General features: G+C 36.4%; 1 long non-coding RNA gene across 1 annotated transcript; it reads right to left on the bottom strand.

Moving 5' to 3' along the window:
* Positions 1 to 759: 759 nt before the first annotated feature.
* LOC137484557 (uncharacterized) lies at positions 760 to 10,769 on the bottom strand. Its single transcript, XR_011004921.1, has 3 exons — positions 10,476 to 10,769; positions 9,139 to 9,205; positions 760 to 2,234 (listed from the first exon to the last, which is right to left on the bottom strand). It is a non-coding gene; the product is annotated as an uncharacterized lncRNA (long non-coding RNA).
* Positions 10,770 to 11,597: the final 828 nt, after the last annotated feature.

Genomic DNA, 11,597 nt, shown 5'->3' with positions numbered 1-11,597 from the left:
TTTTGTTGTAACTTTACTGACTTAGCCATGATTCAGTAGTAGTAAATCTGACTCAGCAGCAATTTTTTTTTAAACAACACCCATGGAGAAAAATCAAGCCAAACCTGAGACAAAGGCTGGGATCTGTTCCTCAGAATATATATATATATACACCATTACATTCAGCTGCAGTTCTAGTCTGCAATATTTATAAAAATACACATTTAAACATCCAGGAAATAGAAGATATACAAGAAATTAGCAAGCATTGTAAACATGAGCTAAGCATGTTTTAGTGACTTCACATTTGTGAATGAATCATGGATTTTGTCTGGCTCTTCCATTACTGAAGTGTTATTCATATTCTTCCTGATTTCCCCAGAAGGTAAACACAATAATTTGCAACACTGCAGTCCATTTCACATCCCAGGCAATCTGTCCAAAGGAGAGGTGGTGCAGTGGAAGCTGTTTTATGTCTTTATTGTTAAAGCTTTGTGTTTTGGTTAGCATACCAATATTTTCAAGGACACCACTGGGGACTCCGTAAGTGTCATTACCATGTTAGCTGAGGTCAGCTAATCTTGCTTATAAGGATCATACATATCACATGTATCATTCTGCAGAATTCCAAGTGGGAACATAAACATTTATTTTCCATATTCTAGCTCTTATAACTGAGTTTAAGTAGTTTTTCATGTTTATTTTCTTAGGAGGAAATTATGGATATATATCTATATGAAGGTCCTTGATCAAGAAAAATCTATAGGGAAACTAAAATGATGGTATTAATGATGCTATAATTCCAGCAGTGATATTTTAATTAACAAAATTGAATTTTGTTTTAAATAGAAAAGCTTGAATAATCAACAATTTAAAGTCTGCAATCTGAGTTGACTGTTGATATGTATTAGATTAAAATTCAGGGCATTGCTGACCTATTGGAAAGCAGAGATTTTTAAACTGCTGCAGAAAAATTGTTCTTCAGTGGTGAAGGAAGCTAAAGGTCAAGGATTCAAAGGATGCAACTTATATGTTTGTGATGTGGGTGCTCTTCCTGCATCAAACCAAAAAACATTCTCAGGTTGTATCCTGTATAATCTTTAATTTATAAGGTCTTGATTAGGTTCTCCTTTGAGGACTGGCTTTATACTCTAGTTCAGCAGAATTATTGTAAAACTGTTCTCCAGCATGTGTAGGCATGGCAGACCTGGCCTAATGCCATTTCCAAATTCTGCTCTTTCCCCTGAAAAAAGTATTTTTCTTTCCTCCCCTTCACATTCTTGCCTCCCCTTCACACATGATATCTTGGAGTTCTTCCAAGGATAGTTATATGCCTCTTTAGACACTTCGTGAAGGTTTTTTTTTTTTTTTTTAATTAAAGAATATAAAGATTTTTGATCTTTTTTATTTAGTCATTAGTTTCAATTAAGGAGATGTGAACCTGCTATCCAGAGATTAATTCAAGTGTATCATTGAAGGGGCAGCAGATGTGATAATATGCAATAAGGTTAGAGACTTCATGGATATAATTCCCTGGTATAATGATTAGTGTAATCCACTAATGAATTAGTCTTGGTAATTTTTAGGAAGGTAAAATTTCAGGGGTGTTTTTTTTTTTTACTTTTCTTTCCAGTGAGTAGAAGCTTCTTTAAAAAGTGCATGGAGCTATCCTGGTGTTCTGAAAGCCACTAAAAAATCCCTCACTGAACCCTAGAGGAGAAGAGTCCCTGATCTAATTCGTGCTGCTTTGAGAGGGGGATAGGATAATGTGACATACAGAGGGCCCTTCCAAAATGAATTATTCTATGATTCCATGATTTCTGTGTAGGCAGATAATATGATTTTCTTAAGAAAAGCAGTGCATAAAACTCATTGCCTGATCCAAAACCCATTGAGATTGGTACACAAATACCTTGCAGTTGAGTTTATGTGTCCTATTTTGGTACCTCCTTCTCTTCTTTTGCCAACTAAAAATGAAATGAAGCTCATTGAATTCTTTGGGTCAGTATAAACTGCAGGACTCGACCTGGCCCAACTCACATTGAAATGTTTGAGAGCATAATGTAAACATGTGAGACCAGCAGAAACCACTTATTCTGATGCAGCTTCATCATATTCTCTGCATTAAGGAATGCAGTCTTACCTGGTTGGTGGTTTGGAGCCTGAGGTTCTTTATACCATACCTCCTCCAGAGAAATCTGCATGCCCTTTGGGAAGCTGATCCCTGGGGATTTCACCCATTAGGCTACATTCACCTGTGTGATGAGAAAACACAGCTTTATTTTATTATTTTATTTTATTTTATTTTATTTTATTTTATTTTATTTTATTTATTTTATTTTTATTTTTAAAATTTATTTTTGATTTTGCATGCTAAATGCAGTGTTGACTATAACCAGAACTACATTAAGACTTCCCAAGCTGATCACACAAAATATTGAGGAGCTCATGTACAGTCACACTCATTTGGGTTTGGGCACAAAATGGAGCACATAAAATGCTCAAGTGACATTTGGTTGTGTAAATTATAAAAGGAATATTTCTCATGACATTGTAGACTATAGACACATATGAAATTATCTATGTCTGTATTAGATTCAAATCCAAGTTCTGGAGGAGAAAATAAACATTTTTATAGCTTAATTTTCTAATTATAATTCTAATATATCTTTCCTCTTGCAATATCATTGGAATTCAATTCAATTGTCCAGACATAGGTATTTAATGACTCCTGGGCTAATGTACAATTTATAAGACTCAGGGCTAGTAAATGTGACAAAGCATCTCCAGAATATACAAATTATTTTGAAGTGACTACTGGAAACCAGAGAGGATATCTGGGATATCTAAAATGCCATGAAATATCTTATGAGGCAAACAGAGTCAGGTCCCTTTGAGCAGCCTCTTCTGTGTCTCTCTGGTTTGGTCTAGACATTACACATCCTAATGGATTCACATCTAATCTTATTATCTAGCAGTTATCCTATGCTTCAGAATTCTTGTTAAAAGGGCATTATGAAAGGATTAAGTTAGGGGCTATAACCTTTAAGAAAGGGTTATTTTTTTATATGGAAAGACATGGTTCTGATTAACCTGAAGGGAAGCAATAGAGCTGCAAATAGCTTCAGAATTTAGGACTGATGGAGTTGAAAACTCACATTTTTTTCTCAATTGAATCTTACACTTACCTCTTCCCATATTATAATTTTTTAGGGAAAAATAAAAGCAATTCAAGTTTATTTTTATAGAAAAATTCGTAATTTTTCCTTTTTCTTTTTCACCTTTCTCTGACACAGCCTCTAAAGTCAATAAGAGTGTTCCAACTGTTTGCTGCTGCAAGCATTATTATAATTGACAATTTCGTTAGCTGCCTTGACATTCTGCTGAAGATATCTGGGCCCTACAATATTAATACAGTATATATTAAAGAACTTAAGAAATAACTAACACATTGAAAAATATATTAATCCATGGGGATTAATCATCACCTGGGATGATGCTAGTGTGGATACATATAATGGATATTTTACATAGCATTCAATATTTTCATCAATGAACTGGAAATAAACACCAAATTACCATTGGCAAAATATGTCAACAACATAAATGTCAACCATATAAGGACAAAATGGTTGTCATATGCAACCCAAATTGCTTGTTTAGCCTAATCCTTTGAAATTAAATGTGATTTAATGCTTAATTGCTTAGCCAAATCCAAATTGTTGCATCCAATAGAAGGAATAATCTGTGAAATGTGGTACCTTGTGACATGGAGCCAGTCTACCTGTCTGAATTCTAAAACTGCAATTTAGCAACTTGTTAAAGACTCTCATTAACCATTTTGTTCAAGAAAAAAAATACAGATACATGACATAATATTTAATTTTGAAATTAAAAAAAAAGTCTTATGAATATACAAAACCAGTATGAGCTAGTACAATGCAACTATTGACACCACAGCTTGTCAAGGATGTTAGAAGTAATATTATTATTTACAAAAATCTATTATGAGACATGAAATGATAGTACATGACCAGGACCTTTATCAGCTTATAAAACAGAACACTGCACTATAAGTACACGACATTGACTCTCTGGCTGTTAGGAGTCATCTTACTGATTCATCAATATTTCTCCCTATAACACCTGATATTTTTCTTGGAGACTTTCAATCAAAACACTGAGCTCATATGAACCCAATTAACCCATGAAATCTAAGAGAATAAAAGCATGAGGCAGGAAAATTTCAGGGATTGCTGTTAAAATGAATTAAGTGTGTTTGGGAACACAGACACTGATGGTAGAAACTACATTGTCAGCTGCTTCCAAACGTGTCAGAAAGATCACAGAGATCAGTCTGTAGAGATAAATTGTGTTGCAAAAAAAAATTTGCATACAGTGAGAACAACCATGTGCAAATGAAGCTTTCCATGCCAAGAAATGTGTTCATGGAAATGAGAAGAAAGTAGATAAAAAAATATTACACCATGAGTAAACCTTTCTGTTAAGCTCCTCCTTCATGTAGCACCCAAATTCACATTGTCACAATAAGAAATCCCCTCTGACTTTTTCTTTGAAATGATTCAGTGGCTTCACGTGGTTTTTTCCCTTCACTTAAAAAGCTCTACACTTATATTTCACTACTTCATTTGTATTTCACCTATAAAGAAAGCCAGGCACCCACTTTCTTTGCTTTTTTTATTGCATATGGAGCTAAAATTAGCAATCTGCTGATGTATTGATGAAGGAGCCATAAGAGATCATGCTCCCTTACTGTCTCTATGAGTATGTGTCACAAGATTATATGACAAAAGCAGGGCTGTGCATTGCCATAAGAAGGGTGTGTGACAGGCTGGCAAACCACAGACCTTTGCTGCCAGATGAGGGGAGACTTCAGTCAGGTTCTTCTGGGATCTGTCCCAAAGCCTGCTCAGAGTAATTTGCTTCTTAATGACTCTGATGAAGCAGTCAGTACACTTGTGACACTGGAGGCTTATTCCAGCCTGAGATTAGTTGTGGCCACTCAAGGGCCCATCTCAGAATTAAAAACACTCCTCAAAAACTGATAGTTTGGAAATTAAATAAAAGTAAATGCTAGTTCTATCAGAGATTTAACATCAGGGAATGTAATAACAACATTTCTTTCCCACACCAGCTCACCATAGACAATTGTGGGCATTTGCTACATCTATGAAACAAATTACATAGATTCAGCAATCTGGTACAGGACATGAGTCTTTCCTCCTTTCTCTAAGCAAAGATTCAAGATGAATTTAGAATGGAAAAAGCAGAAGTACTGGTTTTAAAATTTCAAGGACTTTAAGATTAGTATTGCTGAGCAATTAATCTAGAAATCAATTTTTCAAAAAGAGACTGGGGAAGATATGGGAAGTACCAGTACTTCAGGAAAAGATGTGTAGTATAGTACATTTCCAACAAACATGAGTTAATACAGTATTGTTATTGCAAATAATGCAAATTTTATTTGGGCTGTGTTAATAAGAGTTTTAGAAAAGGAAGTAAATATTCGGCCTCTTGTTGGAACGTAGTTATTTTCTGATTTCTGCGGACCCCAGGTTGAGAAACTTTATGTTCCTCCTCAAACTTCCTGAATTTCTTTCAGTGTTTCACGGTCTGAAAGTACGTGGCTGCAGAGCAGATGACAGTGCTACTGATTTAGAAGCTTTTTGGTTCTGCCAGTAGTCATTTACTATTTTCAGTTCTGGTTCAGACTTGTAGAACTAAATGAAGCTGAGAGAAGAAAAGACCCATATAAAACAAGTGTCGTTCATCTTTGAATATTATATGTTGAAAATCATGGCAAGGGCTGAATTTCATATTGTAGTTCCCTTCCCTTTAATTCCCCCCCTGCCCCCCATCTTTCCCCAGGTTGCTTTCTCTATTGCTTATAAACCCCTACAGCTGCTTTGAAGCAGGCATTTTTTATTTCCCTCTCTATTGTGGCAAAACTGTTGTAATCAAGATTTTAGAGTCATGAAAGCTGAACAGGGGAGTTCTAAACCTTAAACACCAGATGTGAAAGGCCAGTACTGCAATCTATATAACCTTTCAAAACAGGCAGAAAAAGTTAATGAGTTACTCCACAAACACTGTTCACGATATTTCGTTCCAGTCTCTTAACTATCAAAATCTCATGTTATTCATTTTCCCATGTCTGATCGTTTTACTGGAGTGCACTTGCTCTTGAAAGATTTCAGCCTCTAGCACTCTGTGTTCTCTTGTAGAAAAAAATTATATATTTGTCTTTTCTTCCCCCGAGGTTTTGCAGTTTTCTTTTTTTTTAATTTTATTTGGCACCTTATAATTTATTACATTCCTTGCCTGCATGTACATGCACCTTGGCATTATGCTGCTTTAATGTGAAGACTGGGAACTCATGACAGAACAGGTTTACAAGGACTGGCAAGCATGCATTTGCACAGAATATCTCAACAGATATCTGGCACTTACTATATATGGAAAAATTGCTAAAAACAACTTTGAAGAAAGAATCTGAAGAACTACTTTCATTAGCTTCCAAAACAGATGTTCACATGTACATATATAGAAAGTGGGACAGCAGACAAACACATTGATTTGCCTGTAATGCTCTTTTGAACCTGGCATGTAGTAAAAGTAAAAATGTCACCTAACAAGAGATCCATCTGCCTTGGTTTAGGCATCCAGCACGGTAACTAAGTTACAAAGTGACTAAGACAGTTACTACACACTCTTTTAAATAGTCAATGGAGAAAAATACCACCTCCAGACAGCAATTCATCTCTTCCTGAGATAGGTGTCTAGAGCAGATCAGATAAACTGCCCTCTAGGGAAGCCTATGTCTCTTTACTGACTGCTAGGGGAATGGGAATAGCTTGAACTTGGATATCCAACTTCTAGGCTTCTGAAACGTGATGAATTTCATTCTGATATGGCCAAAGAACTGACACAAAATCGTTGGCCTGATAAAAAGGAGAAAAATCTATCCAGCTAAATCCCACACATTTTATACCCAAGAATAGGAGTGACTGAAAATTCAAGAATATTAAAATTGCTTTAATCTGTTATCTGAATAATCTTTCATGATGATACCATCAGCTTTTCTCCTTTGTAATACATCTTTTACAGGAAAATAAAAATTTACAACTCGGGTAAGGTTTCCATATGACAATATAAAAGTCTGGAAAAGTTTCACAGCAGTATTTAATGCTTATAATAATTGCTATTAGGTATAATTAAGATATCTAATTAAAGGTTAATATTTAAATATATATATGCATCTATTTAAACGGCATCTGAGAGATGTAGGAATCAAGAAATGAATTTTTATTTGGTTTAGATACATAAGTGCTTCAGGCTGCCTTGAAAATCCTTCATTATTAGTATACACAGTCATATGATCACACATCTTCAAATTCACCTCATGCAGAGCAGTCTTATTGTGTCTAAATGTTGACTACAAGGCTGCCATTCACATGAGAAGTAATCACAGGATCAAGACCAAATGATATTTTTTTCAGGAAACGTTCTCTTCTTAGTCTGTATTTTCCTCCAGGAATTTGTGAAATTGTCTTGTATGGTAAAAAAAGAGAAGATCCTGACAAAGTCTTAGAAAAAAATGATCATAAATAATAACTGATCCAAATATTAATTATGTATAAGAATTCTTTAAGAGTTATGATTCCAAATGAAAACAAATGTTCAGCATGCTGAAATTTCCTCCAATTTGAATAGTCAGACATTTGAGCAATTGTGCATCAGAGACATCTGGCAGTGGACCATTTCTTTAAACATTCTTGTGTGAATTTTGATGAAACTGGGTAGACTCAGGCAACTTCAAAGAGGCAGCTTGCAGTCATCCAGTTTTCTCTGTACATTCCTTTCACTGATTGGTTTAGCTGACCAACCATCTTTACTGTGCCTCACTTCTGTTCTCCACCTCCTGCTTTTAGTTTCTCCTGCTTGGTCCCTGACCTAACGCAAAGAATATTTTTTGTGAGTGTTTGAAGAATGCCTAACAGAAATACACTGGGATTGCTACTGGGACCTGGAGTGGGCCCAGAAAGACAATTATGGGTCAATTTAGGAGCAGGAAAAGGAAGACATGGGTAAAGGACATATCCTGTAGATGTGTAGGATGGAGGGGAGAGCAGAAAGGTCAAAAATTGTGACTAGGAACTGCTGTGGACGGTGGAGAGAAAAGAGAACAGTGAAGACGTGTACTGAGAGGTGAATAGCTGGACAAAGGTGGTTCCTTTGTGATTTACCTCCAAACATGAGTCCAGTTATGTTACTGGAAAATGCTGTCGCTTTATTTGCAAGCCCGTTCAGCTTTTGGTCTCTCCCCTATGTGGGCAGCAAGAGCTTCTTTAACACCTTCTGCACAAAGGGGGAACAATCCCTATGTGCCACAGAGGATTGAATCACCTCAGCTGCCATTCATGAAGGCCTATTTCTCAGTCAGACTTCTTTTGGCAAATTTACTTATTTGTACTGTGGATTAGTACTTCTCAGTTATCTCCTTCATGTTTACAACTTCCAATTAGTTCAGTCATTCCCCTAGGGATTAATCAAATAATTTCTCTGTAGAATAGCAAACACCAGCCTTCTAGAAGAGTGCATTCTTCCTCAGGTTGCATTTCAGCCCTCTAACTGTGAAAAGAGTTTTAAGTTTACTATAAAGACGCAAAATAATTTTCAAGGTATTAGAAAATCAGGCATTTATATGGAATTTAAAGCAGTACACACGATATGTGGGTTATTTTGGCAATGGGATAAAATGAGAGGATATCTCAAACAGGAAGTCCATTACAGCTAAATCATAAAGTTTGTCTTCTAATTAAATCAAATCTGCTTTGGAGGCTGTTTATTACAGACCATGAAACTTACTGAATGTCCTAATGGTTAATGAGGTAAATAAATGAGAAATAGAACCGATGAAGAAAGGTAAGATTGCTGGATTTAACTGTAGGACTTGATTACATTGAGCCAGAAACCTCCATCTATTGTTTTTTCATTTTTCATTCCCCATCCTTGAAGGGTTTTTCACTATTGATCTCCATTTCTGCCTTTTTGTGACTATTTCCTAAGGTTTCAGCTCTTTTCATTGAATGTTCTTGTCTCTCTCTTTAGTGAAAAGTAAAGAGATTTTGTACTTACAGTTCATAAAATATTGTTGTTCCTTAGAAATTTTCTGAACTGCTTGCCTTTCTTCACAAGGATGATCCTACTTCTGAAGATCAGAGGGGACATATTTTGATAACAGATACAGAAGTATGCAAATGTTAGCTTTTCTAGCCACTTAAGCATGTCTGGGTAAAGCTGTAGTTTCTTATATTCATTATGCACAAATAATAAATCCAGAGGTATTTACGTTATATTTTTTACAGCATTCAAGACTGAATAATTTAAGAGAAATATTCTGCTGTAACATCTGGAGACTGAGGAGAACATGTAACTCTCCACAGGTTCTCTGAGTGGAGACTGCACGGTACAATACCTATGAATATAGATTAATGCATGCATATGGATAGAAGAACGATCTTTTAGACATATCTGAGAGTTAGAAAATTTCTCTATAATCTCCCCAGAACATCAGGGAAAGCTTAGGGAGATACAGGCCTTGCATATTTCTCATTAGAAGCAATTGGCTGTATAAGGAGCTGTAAACTCCCTTCCACAATTTCTCAAGGCACAAACGAGCTCTTACAATTCTTCTCACATAAGGGTATTGCTACATAGCCAAAGAAATTGGGTAAGCTGATTTATAATCCTTACAGTCAGGTATCAGTTCCTCAGAGTTTGGTGTGTCTCTTGTTCTCAGATATTTGTTTGATGTATTTACCCTGTTGTAGCTTGGTAATGGGTAACTCCCATAATCAGCTGTCATATTTCTCCTGTAGGGCATGGAAGGATTCTGTCTTATTTGCAGTATAATATTTAACTGAAGAGAGTTCTGTGTATGTGTAGAGAAGAGTGCTCACATGATCATGAGTTGTTCTTCTGGCTGCTCTGCTTAAGGAACTAAACCAGATTTCTTTTGCAGAATAAATTCATAAGCATTCTTATTATTTTCCGCTTTTAAGTAGGACTAAGTCCAGGTGGGTTTCTCTTAGATTAAAGGCATTAAAAGTGTATCTGATCATTATGTGCTCTTTGAATATAGAAAAGAAACAGCATGCATAAACCTTCCTTAAAAATGATTAAATCTGTTGCAGAAGCAACCAGAAGAGTTAGCACATTCTGCAGAAAAGTGGTGGCCACAAATTTGTGTCCTTTCTCTTCCTAAGCACAACTTCTGTGAATGATATGGGACATCTAACAGAAAACAAATAAACACTTCTATTATTCATTAGATCAAATTATATGTCTTGCCTGTGAACATCTTTTAGAAGTGACATTCCTGACTGAATCTTTTTCAGAAATTAAAGGAACAGCATGCTGGCAGAAGCTCAGATGGGAGCTGGGAGATGTCTTTTCTGAGAGCAGCATCTTACCTTTGGAATACTGGTGTTCCAGCTTCGAGGTTTGCTGGGTGAGTGTCCAGAGGCACAGGTAGGCACTGCTCCCCTCAGCTGTGGTGCTCAGGGTGCTGCAGCTCCAGGTCTGGCTGGGCTGGGTGCCAGCACTGAGCTCCAATGATCCCAGGAGTGGTGCTGCTCTTCTCCCGCTCTCCTTTCTCGCCAGCCTTCGTGGCAACGCAGGAGTCCCCAGCCTAATGTGGGGACAGAGAAAATCCAAGGAGATCCCCTTGTTTCTTCTTCTTCTATGTGTTTCTCCACATTTCTGACTCCTTTACTGAATTCTCAGCTATGTGGGATGCCTCCTCCTCTTTTGCATTTTGGGAGCAATGTGAGTCTACATATGTATAGCTATAGCTAGTACTTGGGATTTTGTGGAACAGAAGAGGAGAGAGGAAGTGGTGGTGTGTAACAGTTTATTTGCAGTAAAACCTGGCTATAACTTCACACTTATTGTTTTCAGAGAGTCTTTGGTATTTGGAGCAGGAAACTCCCTCAGGCGAGATACTCATTTGTGGCTTTTTGTTTGGGCTGTGAAATTCTGCTCAGCTTTCACTGGTATCAAAAATTTGAAGAAGGCCACATGAATTTTCATTAGCCTGTCTTAGGCTGCCTTCTGAAAACAGTCTCTACTGCAATTTTCCTTACCTTAGATTTTCTACTAAGACATAGTGTTTTAGATATGTAAAGTAGATTTTAGGGTTTTCTAATTAAAATCCACCTTATCTAAGGGTGGTTTTGTGTTTTCAAGATTATTTTTAATCCTGGGAAGATCATCTGTTTGGGTTGGTGTTGGAAAATAGGATTGGGAAGCAAAAAATCTGGGTTTTCCTCATCTTTGTCTCATCTATTTGTTGGGGAACAGATTTAATTGAGGGGTCTGCTGTCACTCATGGTGAGGTGAGCAGCTCCTGGATATTTTGAAGATCATTTTGAATTAAGTGAATGATTCTCTAATATTTCAAAATAAATAAACTCTCTTGGACTACATTTGATCATTTTAAACACATCATAAACAGACGTAGTTAACTCAGGGGTGAAGCATGTTAACTGTGCACTGCTGAGTGAGTAAACTGTGTGACCTTACACTCCTGATAC

The sequence above is a fragment of the Anomalospiza imberbis genome, chromosome 1 (genome assembly GCF_031753505.1).
Source record: "Anomalospiza imberbis isolate Cuckoo-Finch-1a 21T00152 chromosome 1, ASM3175350v1, whole genome shotgun sequence".
Classification (NCBI taxonomy): domain Eukaryota; kingdom Metazoa; phylum Chordata; class Aves; order Passeriformes; family Viduidae; genus Anomalospiza; species Anomalospiza imberbis.
Note: the sequence above shows the minus strand (reverse complement) of the source record. Positions and strands in the feature narration are given on the sequence as shown.